General features: G+C 37.4%; 1 protein-coding gene across 7 annotated transcripts in view; it reads left to right on the top strand.

Annotated features, from left to right (window-relative positions):
* Positions 1–19,494, top strand: part of LOC149529182 (putative LRR receptor-like serine/threonine-protein kinase At1g56140) — a 329,200-nt gene that overhangs the window by 291,122 nt on the left and 18,584 nt on the right. The window lies entirely within an intron of this gene.

Here is a 19,494-nt window from a genome sequence, read left to right as displayed (position 1 = left end):
CAATGCAAAAAGAGTTATTAATCGGTAAATTACTAACAAGTAAGTAGTGACAAGTTGTAAATTACTAACAACTAACAAGTTCACAACACATGAGAAGTTGTATTCTCATAAATAAAGTGTCAAATGTAAAGAGTTCAAATAAGCACATCAACATGACTACAAATAAGTACAAATGTCAAATACAGGACTACATCTTCCTCTTCCCAGTCGCTTTACTAGCGAGTGCAGAAGAGGGTAAAGCTCTAGAACTAGAACCTCGCAAGGTCTGTGCCTATGTCTGTGCCAATGTAGGAGATGTTGTATCTATAGAACTAGATGTCGATAGCTCCACATCTGCTGCGTGCAAGATGTCAATGTCCTCTGCAGTAAGCTCAATGTCATCATCCTCATCATCGACCTCCTCGATGTCATCCAAATCGATGTCATATCCAGTTCCACCCCCTTCCTCCTCCGCGGCCTCCCTCTCCAAATTGGAAATGTCCTCCTGTGTAAATAAGGGAGCCTGTTCCTGTGCCATCCAATCATAATAAGGATCTATCTCATCCAAATCGATTGGCCCAGGAGGATCTTGTTGTGCCCTTTTCATACGCAATTTAAGATTATATTGCACATAGACCATGTCATTCATCCTCTTTTGGGACAACCTGTTTCTCTTTTTTGTGTGGATGGCCTCAAACAAACTCCAGTTGCGCTCACAATGTGATGCGCTGCAAGGCTGTGATAGGATTTTGAGAGCAAATTTTGCAAGATTTGGAGTGCTTGCACCCCAAGTGGTCCACCAAGCCACTGCATCACAAAAATTGTACAAGTTAGAAAATACTAATAGACAACAAAAAGTGAAACATAAATGTTAATTTAGCATTTGAGATTCAGAAGTTTGCAAATGTATTACCTGGGGTTTGTGTAAGCCTTGCTCTCTTGCAGAGAGGAGTGGAGAACACCTTGCCCCCTGCTGAAGTGAAGATCTCCTGCTCAGCGATGATTTTATCTCTTGTTTCCTCGTTGATTACCATCTTTTGGACACATTCACTTAGGCCTCTGATGACCTCTTCATGAGGATCTGCATATGTACCATCAGCCCTAAAACCAAAAACCAAAAACAAATAAGTCTTGCAATTTTAGTACACACCCAACACCCTACAAAAGCAAAATGAACTCAAGTCTTCGTTAACTTAAATTTGAGTAAGAATGAGCTTACAGCATACCTAAAATGTGGGTTGAGGAAATATCCTGCTGCATGAATGGGTTGGTGGAGCTGATTATTCCACCTTCTATCAATGATCTGCCAAATGGGTTCATATTTGATGCTTCCCCCCGTGTAGTAATTTTTGAAAGATTCTTTGGCCTTGTCCATGGCCTCATATAATTCATCAATTGGTGTTTGGTCTCCATCAACCAAATGTAAAACTCTAACTAAAGGCTCAGACACCTGCAATATAAATTTGAAATTAGTTGACAAGTTACAAAATTATTATTTACTTGAGTTACAAACTTAGTATGTTATAAAGTTGTAAAGTGTAAACTAAAACTTAAAGTTTTGTAGTTACCTTTACTATTTCATCGGCCTTATCTGCAAAATATTTATCAAACACAATCCGCACAACATTCTCTCCTTCACTCTTCTTTGAAAATGTGGAATCAAGCAATTTTTTGGAAACAAACATTTGCTTCAAAGAAACCAAATTATCGAGAATGCTCTGCAATGTCAAGAAAATCGTTGCAAACCTTGTGACGGCAGGCCTGACAATTTCTTTGCCATAAGTGTGCTCTCTCATCAAGCTAAGGACCCATGGGTGATTGTATATGTATTTTGTCACCCGCCTTGCATCCTCCACAATTGGAGTGACCCACTCAAGTTTGCCCATGTCCTCCAAAAGAAGGTCAAGGACATGTGTTGCACACGGGGTCCAAGAGAGAGTGGGGTGCCTTTGCTGTAGGAGTTTTCTTGCCAATTGTAAAAGCAAATACTAATTAGTTTCCAACTTTTCAAAAATATCAAACTATTAAAAATTCTTGTTGTGAAATTCACAATGCACATGCAACATAAAATTACGGTTTACCTGTTGATACATATGCAACAGCATTGTCTGTGATGATTTGCACCACATTTTCAATGCTAATCTCTAAGACCATGTTCTCCAACATCAATGCCAATGTTTGAGCATTTTTTACCTTGCTGGAGGCATCGATTGATTTTAGGAACACCACATTATCATTACAGTAGGCCAAAAAATTAATTATGGTCCTGCTCTTCCCATTCGTCCACCCATCAGAAAGAATGGTGCAACCAAATTTTGTCCATTCTTGTGTTTGTTCCTCAACAAATGCTTTGGCCCTCTCAACAGCAGTTCCAATAAGCCTACAAAAACAAAATTTAGTTATGTCTTAGATTTTTAGTAATTTTAAATTGATTTAGACTTTAGTAATCAACATTCTAATTTCTAGATAAATTAATTAAAATTTAGAACTAAGTAAAAAGTTAAAAATTAAAAGGAAATCTAGTGTAATAAAATTATTCGCTTACCGACCACCAAACACAAAACGAGAAGGGGACTTGTACCCCTTTCTTGCAACTGTCAACCTTGTGACCAAAGCCTCCAATAGGGACTGTCAACAACACTAATAGGAAGGTTGTTGAAAATCTAGAAATCTGCTAGTGCATTGTCCACCTGGTCATGGACTCCTTATTCCATCTAGTGGCCTCTAATGAAGGTTGTGCACCAGGTGTGTGCCTCGGCACAAAATAGCTCCCTATCCCAGAAGCACTTGCTGATCCTGATGGTGCGGAAGTGCTAGGAGGTGTAGGAGTGGGAGTGGGAGCGGGAGCGGAATTCATGAAAGAAAAGCCACCCTGTTTGCGGACACGCGGCCCACGATAAGAGCCAGCCATGCTCTCAATGGCTGCCTCCTCCTGAACATCAACGAAACTGCCCTGGGTCTTTGCTATGGCTACCCTGACATGCAATTTATTCTGCTCTCTTTGCAATTTTTTTTGCTTTCCAATTGCGAGAAAGGCATTTGCAAACCTTTTTATTTCTTCTGTTGTACTCTCACAAGGATTCATATCATGTTTTGAGATCCCTATGATGTGATATTTGAACCGGTAAATGCCCTCGGATATTACTTTTTCACATCGAATGCAAATCACTTTGGTTGGTTCATCGGGTGCTTCATAGGCATATTTCCATGCCTGATCTCTCACATTCTTTGGCTTGGTGCCAATGTAGCTTGAAGGGCATGGAGTCAATGGCCATTTGTTTGCCATTTAAAACTACTGCGGGCTGCCTTACACATACAAATTTTAAAAAAAAACTATAAATAAATTATAACAAGATGAAAGTTAACAGTTAAACACAGAATTCAAGCAACATTCCAATAACAACGCCAATAAATTGAAATCCAAATAACATTCAAACAAACTAGCTGCTTGGGTTTCAAGATTTTCAAAAAAGTGCAAATTTTTAACATAAATTCGATCTAGAATAGAAAAAAATGCAAATGAATGCATTTAATCTTGCTTACATTCATCAAATGCATTCCTAACTAATTAGGAATGTATTTTTATCCATTTACATCCAAGAAAAAAGAATACAATCTCTTTCAAAAATAAAAAACAAAGATTCAAATCACTTACCTAGTAACAAAGAAATCAAATCAAAAGGCCTCCAAATGCACTCGATTCCACCTCTTGCTTGCCAAGAACTCCTCCTCTATCCTCTCCTCTCCAAAATGCCCTAAGCAATTTAAAAACCGAATGAAAAAAAAAAAAAATTTCATCACTTTATGTGACTGCCGGGTGCGAGCAATTTTTTTCGAAGAAATCGCGATTTTTAGGTGATTAATCGCCTATTAATCTGCGATTTTTTTGAAAAAAATCTGCAAAAAAATCGCAATTTTTGGGGCGACTAAATCGCCGGCCCCAAAAAATCACGATTTTTTCTAGTATAGTTGATTAATCAGCGATACTCACATCTATGGCTAATTCTATTCTTGTTTGTGCATTTGTTTTGAACATCATAATGGACATGATGTAATGTCCCCTTTTTTGTCAACATCAGAGTTTGAGAGATCAGCCTATTATTGTCATCCTTGTAGGCTAATTATTGTGGATAGAGGGTTTTCTAAGGTAGAGGCTTAGCTTGGGAGGATCTTGTCTTCTCCACAATTCAATAAGCTACAGGTTGATCTTCATTTGGCTCAGATTGGACATTTGGCTTAGTTTTGTATATTTACTATTTGTGGTAAGTAGGGTGTTGATTGAGATGGACCCTTTCTATTTTTGGAAAGCATGGTTGGTCACATGGACAAATAATAGGTGTCACTCCTATTTCAGAGAGCATATTTAAATGATACGTATTTTGAGAGTTATCATATTTTAAGTGGCCAAATTATTATAAAATCATTGAATGACTTATTATAAAGTTATAAATTATAATTCAACTTTATAATTTCACTTAAGTTGAGGGTTGAGTCATCATGGGAGGGGGCCTTATTGAATTTTTTATAAGCCAAGTTAAGTATTAAATATAAAAGGGCAAGGAATTGTATTCATTAAAAGAATCTAATAGAAGCTTCTAATTACTGTTGTGTTGGTGAAGCTTCTTGAGTGGAGTTTTGTTTGGAAAACAAGTGGTTTTTGAAGATTATAAATATAGGTTCATTGTGAAAGGAAAGGGATCCGATTATTTCATTGATTATTTTGTTTGTTGTCTTTTTGACTTCGTAAGGTTGGAACCTATGCCCTTCGTGAACTAAAAGGGTTTGAAGCTGAGAGGTGTATTGAATCACTGCTGAGGTATATAGTGATTTGTGCAACTCCCTTACTGTATTGCTTGTGGCTGGGAGAATTGATTGGGGCTAAGAATTATTATGATGACCCGAACTAGCATTAAAATGTTCGAATCATAATTTTTCTTTTTCCCCTTAATGCTAACCCCAGAATATAAACTCTTTAATCAAATAACCAGCAAAGGTGAACAACAGATGATAACCCGACAAGATATTTCTGCAACTCTTGAATGTAATATTCAGAAATACACACACATGAAGAAGAAACACTAACAAAAAAAATCACTCTGCCTTCTTCCAATTTGCATTAAAGGTGCAGACATATGAAAAATGCAATACGAATCAAAATACTAAACCAGCAACTTTCTCACAATTCAGAAGTGCGTTATTGCATTAGATATCAGCAATACCATAACCAGCAACTTCTAGATAACTCCTAAAACGTTATTGTATTATACAACTGCAATACAATAGCCAACAACTATAAATCCAATCTTAAACACAGTTCTACAGTCAGATTGGAAAACTAAAGAGAAGAATCTGTAAGCACAACTGAGACACCTAAAATAATATCTCCCTTGACAATGGGTTTTCGTCCACTGCCTGCCTGCACGAGGGGTTACGTCCTCACACTGGCTGAAAGTTGAAGCTTTCTAAAAACTATCACAAGAGAGAACTGGAAATCTGAATAGTAAATCAAGCATGTCCAACCATGAGCCACTTTCTCCTTTTAAAACACGAACCAAGACTCTTCGGCTCCTCTCTGGTTTCGTCTTATTCCCTTGTGGCTCTTCGCTTCCCTAAAGCAATTCGTCTTGTTCCTCCTTGCCCCCTTTGTCCTTAATATAACATTAAATTGACCCTTTTAATATTTTGAGCCTAAGTCTCAGAGTCAATTTAATATTGCATGAAATAAGACTTCAATATTTTCTAATGTTCCAAAAGGGAACATTACAATTATTGAGACTTCTTCTTGTTCATTTTGTTGCTAAGAAGTCATTATTTGCACTGAGAGTTGTGTGGGATTTACTTGCAAATTGGAAGCTGATTTGAAGGCGTTAATACTAGTTAAGTCTGGAGCGGTAATTTTTGAGTTTTTGGCAGCGATTTATTTCTATTTACATGAGCAATTTGGTTGCCATTGTTATGAGGTTTAGTGTTTCTTCCTTCAGCTTACAAAAACCAGTGATTGAGCCTCCTGCGGGGCTTCTTTTCCTTGCAAAGATAGGCACATATGTTCCCTACATTCAGGCGTTGGCTTACTTTGCAGATTGGTGTGACTTTCTGAGATTATTAGCAACGTTTAAAGCCCTTACATTTTTGGTTCTCAAAGCTAGGGTTGGGGAATAATTAGTTTGCAGATTTGAACTCCATTGCTGGCATTGATTCCCATTGAGACGACACACACCTACTGATCGGGCGCACACACTAAGTCCTTGAGTTTCGTATTTGAAGTCTGTTGCAAATTTGTCCAGAAGTATTAGTTTCTATCTGCTTTACTATTGTAATTTTTCCTTGGCATCATATTTGGAATTGATAAATTGTAGATCAGTTCTGAGAATTTAATTTGTAGTGTGAATTGATTACATTCACTGAATTTTTCAGTATAATTTCAGTACTTCATGTCCATGATTACACTTATACCATTAAATGCATTTAAACACAAAAGTAAACATCATAGTAGAATTGTGAGCCAAGTGTTTGACGAATGGTCAAACTACTTAATAGTGAAGAAAATTGATGTTATATGAAGCTACAACTGAGTAGGGGTTATTATAGTGGTATTAGAGAAGTTTCCTGCCAGCTTGTAGGAACTGGGCTCAGATTTATTTGATTAGTGATTTGTTTAGGAGTTGATAACATTTGTTTGGTTTGACATTCTGTAATTATGGATGGTGACAAGAGATTCATTCTGGGTAAAGATTATACCCGTAGAGGGTGTACTTCATTGCCTAGGGATGAGGAACCAGCAATATGAGATGACCCATACTATAAAGGCCACTAAAAAACCCAATGCTGAACTATGGCATTTCGTCAAATACTTGTCATGCAACTGTTAAATGGGTAAGGATGTAATGTCTCAAACAAATTCACCAAATAAGAAGGCTATATGCAATGAATAATAGTAGCACCAACAATATTCAGAAAAATCTTATTGTAATTTGCATTTAAGGACTGATCTGTTACAAGCTCTAATGGTAATAGCAAATTCTTACAATATTTTGTAACAATTCAATTGAAGGTAAATGAAAACAGCGTTTGGACTACAAGGACTGAGCATATACAATTCTGTACTTAGTTTTTTTAAACAATTAAAACAACATCAAGAACTTGGGATTTCCGCCTCCATGAGTTTGTCATATGCACGAATTCCCAAAAATGGCACCTCTCCCTACCTGACTGCAACCCTGCCGATGAAGTTTACTGAATGGTAATTGATGGGAAAACTCAGGTCTGTTCTTGTCTACCCCTCACAGCCTGTCAACACTGTCGTACCTGTACGGCCCTGGTGCGATTTTTTTAATATAATTCCCAGCCTTCAAAACAGTGCCAAAACTGGTATGAACTGAATCGCCTAGGATGATTAGATAGGCCCCTAAAAACATTAAAGGAAACTCTGAACAGTTTGTGAAATATGAACAATTTTATGACCCAAGCCTTAGTACGGCTCTGACATTTACGGCCCTGCTAAAAATAATTTGTTGGGTATTGGATGCCGTATTTGGTAGAATTTGAAATGCCTAGGGTTAATGTATAACCCCTCCCAAGCATAAATTCAGACTCCCATGCAATGTAACGTTATGAGTAAAATATGAGTCTAATCCCACTCACAATCTTATCAGGAAATGCACTAAATGTCTCCCGAATTTTGCCAACTGATTTTGTAAGAAGATGATGAACTCCAAACCCTTGCAAATAGCTTAAATCCTCAAAATCAATTCTCAAAATAATTCATCATGAAATGGCTAAATACCATCTCCAATGAGCAACCCTTCGGAAGATATCTCACTTCCTCAGTTATGCAGATCCAAGGGAGTTTTCGTTCCCAAAGACCTAATGGGAATTTGCAGACCAAAGACTACAAATTGCTCCAATATGAATAGAAGTGTAATCCACAAAATCGCTTGTCCAAATGGGTGCCTCCAACCCTCAATTTATTAACTTTTCTAAGAGGTCACTAGAAACTTCTAGAAACATCTTTTATAAAACCTTATTATAATGCACTTTATTATAAAATAACTTTATAAAATAAAAGTGCCATCTCAACTTAAAATTAGAACATGTAGGCCCAACTCAACTGGACGTAGGCTCAATTATGCTTCTCCAAGAGAAATATGCAACCAACTGATCGACAAGATGACTCTCTCTCCAAAATCATTTGCCTACGAGAGTCGATGATAGGCAAATCTACTATGAAAATCATGTAGCTAAAAGGGGGACATGACAGTTCGCCCTTCTTGGAATTGCTTGCCCTCAAGCAATCTCAAAGTTGGATGCTGCAAAATCGTTTCATTCTCCCAAGTAGCATCTTCAACAGGTAGATCTCTGCATTTAACCAAATATTCTCTGATCACTCTCCTACGAAGTTGCTTTTCCCTGCTATCCAAAATGAATTCTGGTACTAAGATTAATTTCCCTTCATCATCCAAAGGAGGTAATACTGTAGAAGGTACCACATTCTGAACCAACGCCTTTTCGAGGCGCAACACATGGAACACATTGTACACTCTGCTATCCGCTAGAAGCTCAAGCTCATAAGCCAATTCCCCTACTCGCCTTATGATTCTGAAAGGCCCATAATACCTAGGCTTAAGCTTCTTTGATCCACTCTTCTTAAGAGTAGATTGTCGATGTGGCTGAAGCATGACGTAAACCATGTCACCAACCTCAAAGCTCCTCTCTGTCCTCTTTTGATCTGCATACTGCTTATATTGATTCTGTGCCCTGGCTATGTTATCCCGGAGAGCATCAATAATGTCCTTACTCTCTTGAATCAAATCCCCGGCACGTGGGACCCTAGCATCACTCATCAGCAAATCAAAAAAGCTCGGTGCATCATACCCATATAAAGCTCGGAAAGGTGTCATCTGAATAGACATGTGAAAGGTGGTATTATAACAATATTCACACAAATAAATCTATCTCACCCATGCCTTTTGTTGATCAGCCACGTAATTCCTCAAGTAGCCTTCCATCCACTTGTTCACTATTTCCATCTGTCCATCAATCTGCGGGTGGTAACTAGTACTAGGTGTAAGCTCAGTGCCACGTAATCGGAACATCTCCTGCCAAAAATGACTCAAGAATCTACTATCTCTGTCGCTCACAATACTTCGCGGTATCCCATATAACCTGAAAATCTCTCTAAAGAATACCTCAGCTACCTGTACTGCTGTGTGAGTAGTAGTGATGGGAAAGAAGTGTGCATACTTCGTTAGTCTATCCACCACCACATAAATGCAATCACGACCCTGGGCCTTGGGCAAGCCTGTAATGAAATCCATGGATATGCATTCCCACTTTTGCTTAGGAATGGGAAGTGGCTGTAGGAGTCCTACTGGGAAGGTGTGCTCTTGTTTATTCTGCTGACAAACAGGACACTCACAAACATACGGCAATACATCTGTCTTGAGTCCTTTCCATGTGAACTGTTCTCGCACCTGTCTATATGCTTTAAAGTACCCAAGATGACCAGCTATAGGTGAATCATGAAGAGCCCTCATAATAGACCGCTTCACCTTCGATCCTGGGACTAAAAATATCCTGTTCTTGTAAATAATCAATTCATCCACAAGTGTATACCTGGTATCAACAATTGTCCCATCAACTATCCCAAATGCCCAAGAGTCTCTAGCATACTCTGTAATAATCAAATGCTTCCAATCCTCAGAGATCTCAACCATTGCACTGAGATGTGGCCTGCATGACAAGGCGTTTGCTACCACATTCTGAGTCCCCCGCACGTATGATATATCAAAGTCGTAAGCCTGCAGCTTACCCATTTCTGCTGTCTATCATTGAGATCTCTCTGACCAAGGAAATGTCTCAAATTGTTGTGGTCAGTTTTTATACAAAACTTACCACCTACTAGATACTGCCTGAATTTAGCCAATGCGTGGATAATGGCTAACATTTCCTTATCGTAAATGCTGAATGATCTCTTTGGCCCACGGAGTTTCTTTCTCTCATATGCAATAGGGTGTTTGTCCTGCATCAAAACAACCCCAATACCATCTCCTGATGCATCACACTGAAGCTCAAATGGCTTCGAGAAATCGGGCAATGCTAATACCGGACATGAAGTCATGATCTCCTTAAATCTGTCAAAACAAGCCTGTGCCTTCGATGTCCAAACAAAGGCTCCCTTCTTTAGCAAATTTGTCATAGGAGCCACATGTCGTGAATATCCACAAACAAATCTGCGATAGAAGCCATATAAACCTAGGAACCCTCTCAGCTGGGTCAGGTTCTCAGGAATAGGCCACTCCACTATAGCACGGATCTTATCAGGATCCATCCGTACTCCCTCTCTACTGATAATATGGCCCAAGTATAATAATTCGGTCATACCCAAATCACATTTGGACTCCTTGGCATACAAGAACTCTGCCTGCAAGGTGTTCAATACTGTCTCCAAGTGCTCCATATCCTCATGCCATGTCCGACTGTATACCAAGATATCATCAAAAAAAACAACACAAACTTCCTCAACTGATGATGGAAGACCTTATTCATGGTGGACTGAAAAGTAGTTGGTGCATTGGTCAAACCGAACGGCATGACCACAAACTCAAAGTGCCCACAATGACATCTGAATGCAGTCTTCTCTATGTCCTGCTCTCTGACTCTAATCTGGTGGTAACCGGATCTCAAATCAATCTTACTGAAGTAGCATGCCCCATGTAGCTCATCTATCAACTCATCAATCCGCGGAATGGGATATCTATTCTTAATGGTCTTCTTATTCAGCATCCTGTAATCTATGCACATCCGTAGTGAACCATCCTTCTTCTTTACCAAGACTACCGAAGAAGCAAAAGGAGACTTGCTAGGTCTAATGTGCCCCATTGCAAAGAGCTCCTTGATGGTTTTCTCTATTTCATCCTTGAGCCTCTTAGGATGCCTGTATGCAGTAATCATCGCTGGTTTAGCACCCTCTTCTAACTCAATGATGTGCTCAATCCCTCTATCAGGTGGTGTACCAGGTGGAATATCGCTAAATAACTTGTCATACTTCTTTCTCAATATCTGAATGTCTGGGTGATATTTTGTCTTTTGCTGTCCCTCCTATGTGGGCATGAGAGTACACAAGGCTGCCCATCCAATATCATTATGTCTCACCAATCTCTCCAAGCGCCTGAAAGAAATGGTTCGGATGTCACTATTCCTGATAGCTCTCAACACATGCTGTTTCCCATCCACCTCAAACTTGATCTCCATGTCCTTAAGTCTGAAAGTGACCTCACCCAATAACCGCAACCATGTCATACCCAAAACGATATCCAAGTCACCCATATTGACCACATGGTAATCTGCTTTGAACTCATAATTATTCAGGCGTAAAGGCATGTCTCTAACCATCCTGTTACACTTAAGAGTGTAACCATCAGCAACCTGTACTCGGAGACCCTCAAACTCCTCTTTCTTAATACCACAGCGGTCAACCAATCGTGCGTCAATGAAGTTGTGTGTAGCACCTATATCAACCAATGTGATCACCTTCTATCCTGCTAGAACACCATGTAACCTAAAGGATCCCTCCTGCTGAATACTAGACAAACGTCCCTGCTGTAAATGTAACTCAGGTTCCTCTTTCTACTCTGAAACTTTTGTCTCTCCCTCAGGCTCTGTATCACTGTGATCATCTTCATGTACTGTACTGTCAGAATTTGATCCCTCGTAATATGCCCACATAACCCTGTTGGCCTTTCCCTTAGGTCTCAAAGGACAATCATGGTTCGTATCATATGGGCCTTTGCAATAGAAGCATAGCTTCTTCCTGCGCAGGTCGTTCAGTGCCTCTGCATCCAAGGGTGTAGTGGATTTACCTTTGGTATCAACGCTCTTCCCTTTATTCTTATCAAACTTCTTATTATCTTTGAAAGAAGTAGTACTCCTAGAAGTGAACTTGCTAGAAGGTGCTGTAAGCTCCATACTTCGTGCTTTCCTCATAGCCTCTTGTAGTGTTGGTGGGTCAAATGCCTTAATCCAACCCTTGAGGGGTTCAGACAATCCCTCTGTGAACAAGATAACCAACCGCCTCTCAGACACATCCTATACCATAATTGACAACCTCTGAAATTCACTAATATAAACCTCCAAACTGCCTGTCTGTCTCAACTGTGCGAGGTCACAGAAATAGATCTCCGGATCCTTCCTATCAAAATGCTCAACCATTCTATCTACAAAATCCTGGTAAGATGTCACTTGGTTGTGCTGCAAAGTAACCATACCGTGTGACCACCAGTCATGAGCTGCACCCTCCAAATGCAAGGTGGCGTATCTGATGGCATCTATCTCTGACATAGGCCTCAATGCTAGGAAAGTATCCAACTTATGAATCCATGCCTGTGTTGTCATCTGACCACTACCATTGGAAGATGGTAAAGTGAGTTTGCTAGCAGCTCGCTGCAACTCACTATCATGACCTCCTCTAGGCCTCCTATTCTGACGGCTACTCCTCATATGCTCTCTCCTCTGGTTCAGATAGCGATCAAAGTTCAATAGCTCACGCACATGTGGTGGTGATGCCTGCCATTCTGCAGTAGCAGCTCTGAGATCATCCTGAAAATCATTCGGCAAGTCATCTTCTCCTATCTCCTGAGCCTCCTCCCTAAGGAAGGTGGGACGAGTAGGCCTATTTGTTGTCCATGATCTGCACCTAGGAGCACCCTGTGAGCCTGCCACACTTCTATTATTCTGATCAGGTGTACCTCTACCATGTTCCTGAACCCTGGGCTGAACAACTCTCTCCATTATGGTAGTCAATGCTTGTAATGACTGGGCTATTTCTTGCTGTCCGGTAGTCATGATTCTGTAAAACTCTCTGGTCTCATTGTCATCAATTCTGGGAAATCTAGGTGGACTCTGTGATTGTCTCTCACCCATATCTCTGAATTTCTGTTCACCCTTAAATGTTGCTCTTCTGCGTATATAATACTTGGGATAAGGTTGCATAAAAGTGTTTTACCCAACAGGATGTCAAGAACACCACTCTGATACCACTGAGATGGCCCTTACTATAAAGGCCACTAAAAAACCCAATACTGAACTATGGCATTTCATCAAATACTTGGCATGCAACTGTTAAATGGGTAAGGATGTAATGTCTCAAACAAATTCACCAAATAAGAAGGCTATATGCAATGAATAATAGTAGCACCAACAATATTCAGAAAAATCTTATTATAATTTCCATTTAAGGACTGATCTGTTACAAGCTCTAATGGTAATAGCAAATTCTTACAGTATTTTGTAACAATTCAATTGAAGGTAAATGAAAACAACGTCTAGACTGCAAGAACTGAGCATATACAATTCTGTACTTAGTTTTTTTAAACAATTAAAACAACATCAAGAACCTGGGATTTCCGCCTCCATGAGTTTGTCATATACATGAATTCCCAAAAATGGCACCTCTCCCTACCTGACTGCAACCCTGCCGATGAAGTTTACTGAATGGTAACTGATGGGAAAACTCAGGTCTGTTCTTGTCTGCCCCTCACAGCCTGTCAACACTGTCGTACCTGTATGGCCCTAGTGCGATTTTTTTAATATAATTCCCAGCCTTCAAAACAGTGCCAAAATTGGTATGAATTGAATCGCCTAGGATGATTAGATAGCCCCCTAAAAACATTAAAGGAAACTCTGAACAATTTGTGAAATATGAACAATTTTATGACCCAAGCCTTAGTACGGCTCTAACATTTACGGCCCTGCTAAAAATAATCTGTTGGGTATTGGATGCCGTATTTTGTAGAATTTGAAATGCCTAGGGTTAATGTATAACCCCTCCCAAGCATAAATTCAGACTCCCATGCAATGTAAAGTTATGAGTAAAATATGAGTCCAGTCCCGTTCACAATCTTATCAGGAAATGCACTGAATGTCTCTCGAATTTTGCCAACTGATTCTGTAAGAAGATGATGAACTCCAAACCCTTGCAAATAGCTTAAATCCTCAAAATCAATTCTCAAAATAATTCATCATGAAATGGCTAAATACCATCTCCAATGAGCAACCCTTCGGAAGATATCTCACTTCCTCAGTTATGCAGATCCAAGGGTGTTTTCGTTCCCAAAGACCTAATGGGAATTTGCAGACGAAAGACTACAAATTGCTCCAATATGAATAGAAGTTGAATCCACAAAATCGCTTGTCCAAATGGGTGCCTCCAGCCCTCAATTTATTAACTTTTCTAAGAGGTCACTAAAAACATCTTTTATAAAACCTTATTATAATGCACTTTATTATAAAATAACTTTATAAAATAAAAGTGCCATCTCAACTCAAAATTAGAACATGTAGGCCCAACTCAACTGGACGTAGGCTCAATTATGCTTCTCCAAGAGCAATATGCAACCAACTGATCAACAAGATTGACTCTCTCTCCAAAATCATTTGGCTACAAGAGTCAATGATAGGCAAATCTAGTACGGAAATCATGTCGCTAAAAGGGGGACATGACACAATACAGTTTGGTATTCTAAAACAATTGAATGTGTTAGTAAATGAGTTGAATCAAAATCACAAATGGAGGACCCAACTTATTTCAAATCCAAGATTTGAGCAGAGTGTGATATCACTTTTTCGAAGAGTGAAATATGATGATGCAGTGGTGGCTACAGATGCGCGAGACATTTCTTATGAGACATCACATGAGTTGGACACAGTGGATGTGAAGTGATGAGAATTCATGTCAGGTTGAGTTGGATGATGCACTTTTTGGAATGAGTTCCTAGGATTGTGTGTTTGATGGCGACACAGTGATAGTGGAGGTAGGAGCATGCGAGGATACTGTCATATCAACAACCACTTCTATATCGGTTGAGACATCTATGGAGGAGTTTAGTGGTATGCATGTGATTGTAGATATGTGCTTTGATGATAGTACACATGTTATTGATGATGAGGTGAGTGATGTAGAAATTGAGTTATGTTATACTATTGATCAACACAGTGTTGATGTTCACTTTATGGACAATCCTATGTTCGAGATGGATTTAGGATTGTGTTATGACAATCCAGTTTTTGAGATTGATGTTGATTGCTCATCCGAGTGGAGTTGGGCTCAGTTTTCACCATCTGTAGATTCAATTCATTTTTCTTGTTGCAGCAGTTTGTGATGTTTCTGTAACTGTGAATTCTAATGAGGATGTAGTTACATTCATTGCAATTACGGGTATTGTTGGGATGAACGTATTTGTTGACACTTGTAGAGAACCCCTTGTTGCATCAGGTTCTCCTGTAGCTACATCTTTTCTAAATAGACTCTTGCGGAAATTAATTAAGTGATGTGTATATGTTTATGCACAATTTTATATAGATATGTTGAATTTTATAATATCATAAAATTCAAGAAGATTGCTAAAAAAACTTAAATATGTTGAAATTTAAAATATTCTAAAACTATCCTCTAATAAACAAGATTTTGAAAATTTATACACTTATTCATTAAAAAACGAAGAATATTTTTTTAATGAATAAATTGTCAATTTAATGTATAATAAAGAATTGAAATTTCAAAGGCAAGAGCCTACAACACAACGATAAATTGTGAGCCTCTTATATGGGAGATCTTGGGTTTGAACCTGCTCAAGTTTAATAAATAAATAATAATAATTAATTAAAACACATAATAATTAATCTTGCTTTGGCCTCCAACAAGTTATACTCATCCTTTCAAACAATAGGTCTTTGTTTACTTACGAAATACATTTTGTCCAAAAGAAAATATTATGGCAATTTCGAATAAAAATGAAAGATATGAGAGATGTTTTTTTCTTGTGTAAAATGTTAATCTTTTTCTTTTTATTTATTGATTTTCTAAATTCAGTTATAGTTTTAATAATTTTATTATATTTGACTACGATATTTTATATAAAATAAAACTATTAATAAAAGTGATTAATATTAAGCAATAAATCAATTCTCTCTCAAACAATAATAACAAAAAAAATAGTGCTCTAATAAATCAATTAACTCTATAACAACAATAACAAATAATAATATATCGAAAATACAATGTTGTTTATATCTAAAATAATTTGGAAACAGTTACCAAAAAAGTTGCCCAACATTCCTAGATATTATATAAATAATACAAAACCAAAAATAAATTAGATACAATCAATGCATAATTTTTAGCTTAGAGAAAGATATTCTAAATTTTGTTTCAAATTTAATCAAAAAGTGTGCTTAAAAAATAAATATTTGAAAAAGAGTTTTTAGTACAGGTTTGAAGATGGGGTAAAAAATTAAATTGTGAAATTTTAATGTACCAAAAATAGCAAAAATTTGAACTTCCAAAATAATTTTTTTATGGTTGGTTGAATGTTAAACAATTTATAACTTTAAAATATTAACTATTTCAATCTTGTTACAAACTTTTTAAATATTAATTGTGTAGTAATAAATGCCGCACTTATATAATATATAAACTTTTCTCATATCAGTATATAATTGTATAACTGAACTATAATGATGAATACAAATTCATCTTTAATACCAAGGAGGAGAAGGGTGAAAGAGAGTGGAAAAAGAAGAAGAAGCCAAAGGAAAAGAAAAAGGAAGAGGAGTGGAAGAGGAGAAGAAGTATGAAGAGGAAAGGAAGAAGAAGCGTAAGAAGAAGATGAATAAGAAGAATCAATAGAGGAAGAGGAAGAATTAGAGGAAAAGGAGGAGGGAGAGAGGAAGAGGAGAAAGAGAAAGGGAAGGACAAGGGTGAGACAAAGTGGAAGAAGAAGAAGCCAAAGAAGTAGAAAAAGGAGGAGGAGGAATAAAAAAAAGTGGGAGGAGGAGGAGAAAAGGAAGAAGAGGAAGAAGAAGAATAGACAACTGATTCTACTTCAGTGAATTGGTGGGGATAGTTCAAAACAATATTGGAAGTCTCTCTGACATCATCACCATAAATAATTGATTATTTCCTGACAAATAAGTTTTTTTGAAAGTATATAAGTATGAATAAATTTATTAGTATTCATATTATTATTTAGAATATAAATTCTAATACATTAAAATTAATAACTCATATTCTTCAATAAAAATTATTTCTACATAAATAAATTATATGATTAACATAAATAATAGAGTAAGTTAAACAATACGAGTTGTCAAATTGAATTCCAACAATTTATATTCTACACTTACATTTAAAATAATTAATAGATTAGTTTTATAAAAAGAAAATATTTTGGTAATACAATTTTAAATTTTTCATTCTTTCCTAGGACACATTAAAACACATGCAAAATCTAGGATAAAGCTACTTGTCAACACATTAAAATTATATAAAATCTTCAATAAAGTTACTTGTCATTACATATTATAGTTCCAAACAACAACAATTTAATTATTTTATTGAAATTCTTTAAAACATAGTAGGGGAGAGGACCCAGTACTTGAACGCGTTCCGATGGTTGTGATAGAAATTGTGTACTTTATACCTACACTTGCTAATTTAATGTCCAATTTTTTTGACAACATTGCACCAATACTTGTGACTTTAAAGTTGTTAGTACAATGATGATTACCAAAAAATGAATGAAAATGTACCCTTTGATCTAAAAAGTAACCAATGATGTGATGCTACATCAGCTGTTCAACTATGGGTGCCCTTTATGCACGACCATTGGTCTCACTTTTTTCTTGGGCTGTTTTGGACAACTTGGCAAAAAGCATGCTGATGTGGCATCATAACGAGTGATGTGGACTTGAAACCTTAGTTATAAGTAGACAACTCACCAAGTAAGCTGCTGTAAAAAACTGGGAGCGATTTGAAATTTTTACGTAGGGTTTTGATAAGCGTGAAGTTAGGGTGTTCGAGCACCGGGTCCTCTCCTCTAGACAAGACATCTTTCTATCGGCTAAACTATTATGGCTCCTTTTAGTGCAAGTGCTAGTAACTATTACCCTCACAATTTGTATAGTTGGGTAACAATGACTAAGGGTGGTGTCAAATTTTCATTAAGTCTTTTCTTTTACCAATGATAATAGCCTGTATTATCAACTCCCTTTTTCATTAGCTCATGGTGTGTATGAATAAACATCTAAATAACCGATTATATCAATTAGTATTTACTCTAGTCGTGTCCATCTCATCCTTATGTTAATTTATAGGTGGACTTCTTATTTTATTATTATAACGCATCATATGTTCTAATGTTGATATTGTAATGAATAAGAAGGAAACCTGATAATTATAGGGATGAATTATTGGAAACCTATTTGAAAGATCCCTGATGGATGGCCTTGCTGATTTGCTGTAGTTTTTAAATTAATAAACTATATTTTCCTGTGATTTCTTTGATGGTCTTTGAGAATAGATAGAAGTTGCAGAAGGTTTTGTTTTTGTTTTGTGTTTTTTGATAGTTTTCACAATAGTAATGAATAATGAACAATAAACATGAGAGGAGATTGAAAATAAATAAGAGCATAGAGCCAAATCAGAATTGCTATAAATCGTACCAGGCAAATTTCTGATTTATAAAGCCAAATAATAAATCCAATGCAATTCCAAGGAGCTTACATCCAACAATGATACCAAACTGCTGCAAATGGTGGCCCTAAGACTGCAAGGAATCATGTCCTAGCTGAAAGAATCAATCTGCAATGCTGAAACCATAAATTTGCAACCTGAATCCACAATAAAGAATGGCGTACTCTATCCCTGATAGCAACGCACACTATCTGAAGAATCCAATGCCAATAACTGTTGAGGGCTACGTCCCAGCCAATCCAGAACCTGGGGTTTGCGTCCTAGATGAAGAATTGCTCTCTCAGAGCCAATTCACAAAAACAAGTTTTTCAATATGCAAAAGATAATAAGAAATTAGGTCTCCATCTCCTTATATCCCCTTCCAACTGTAAATCGAACCCTAAAGGGAAATTACACTTTGCCCTTTAAATAAAATATAATAAAATAACATTTTCCCAATTAAAGTCGTCCATGCTATAGGAAAAACATTACTTTATTAAAATTCCATAGCTGAAGGCACCAAAAAGTCTACGGATGATAAAAATCATGTATAATAATTCGAGACCTTTGTTTACCGTACTGGTAAAGAAATCAACGCATACAGACAATGGAACAGAATAGCAGAATTATATTCGCATATGCCAGAACATAAATTAGGCTTCATAATATTCGCAATAGTAGATGATAGATGATAATTTACAATGATCCCAGATGGGATATACATACTACCGCCGAATCTTCCCGAAGGAGTCCGTCAGCCCCAACATTACATCCACTACAAACCATTTACCCGTCGGCTACAAAATACAAAACACCGCCGACAGTCAATCCGTCAGCTACAGAAACACCACCGGGACCATCCAGTCGGCTGACACCATCCCCCCCAAAAAGAAAAGTCGTCTCTTGACGACTGACAAAATATCTGAGACAAATTAACAAACAAAATACATTAATGGACTAGTTACAACAAGATAAATCTGCTTCTGACACATCACTATCACCTTCGTCCC

The sequence above is a fragment of the Cupressus sempervirens genome, chromosome 11 (genome assembly GCF_028749045.1).
Source record: "Cupressus sempervirens isolate cs-2001-9-10 chromosome 11, ASM2874904v1, whole genome shotgun sequence".
In the NCBI taxonomy this organism is placed as follows: Eukaryota; Viridiplantae; Streptophyta; class Pinopsida; order Cupressales; family Cupressaceae; genus Cupressus; species Cupressus sempervirens.
Note: the sequence above shows the minus strand (reverse complement) of the source record. Positions and strands in the feature narration are given on the sequence as shown.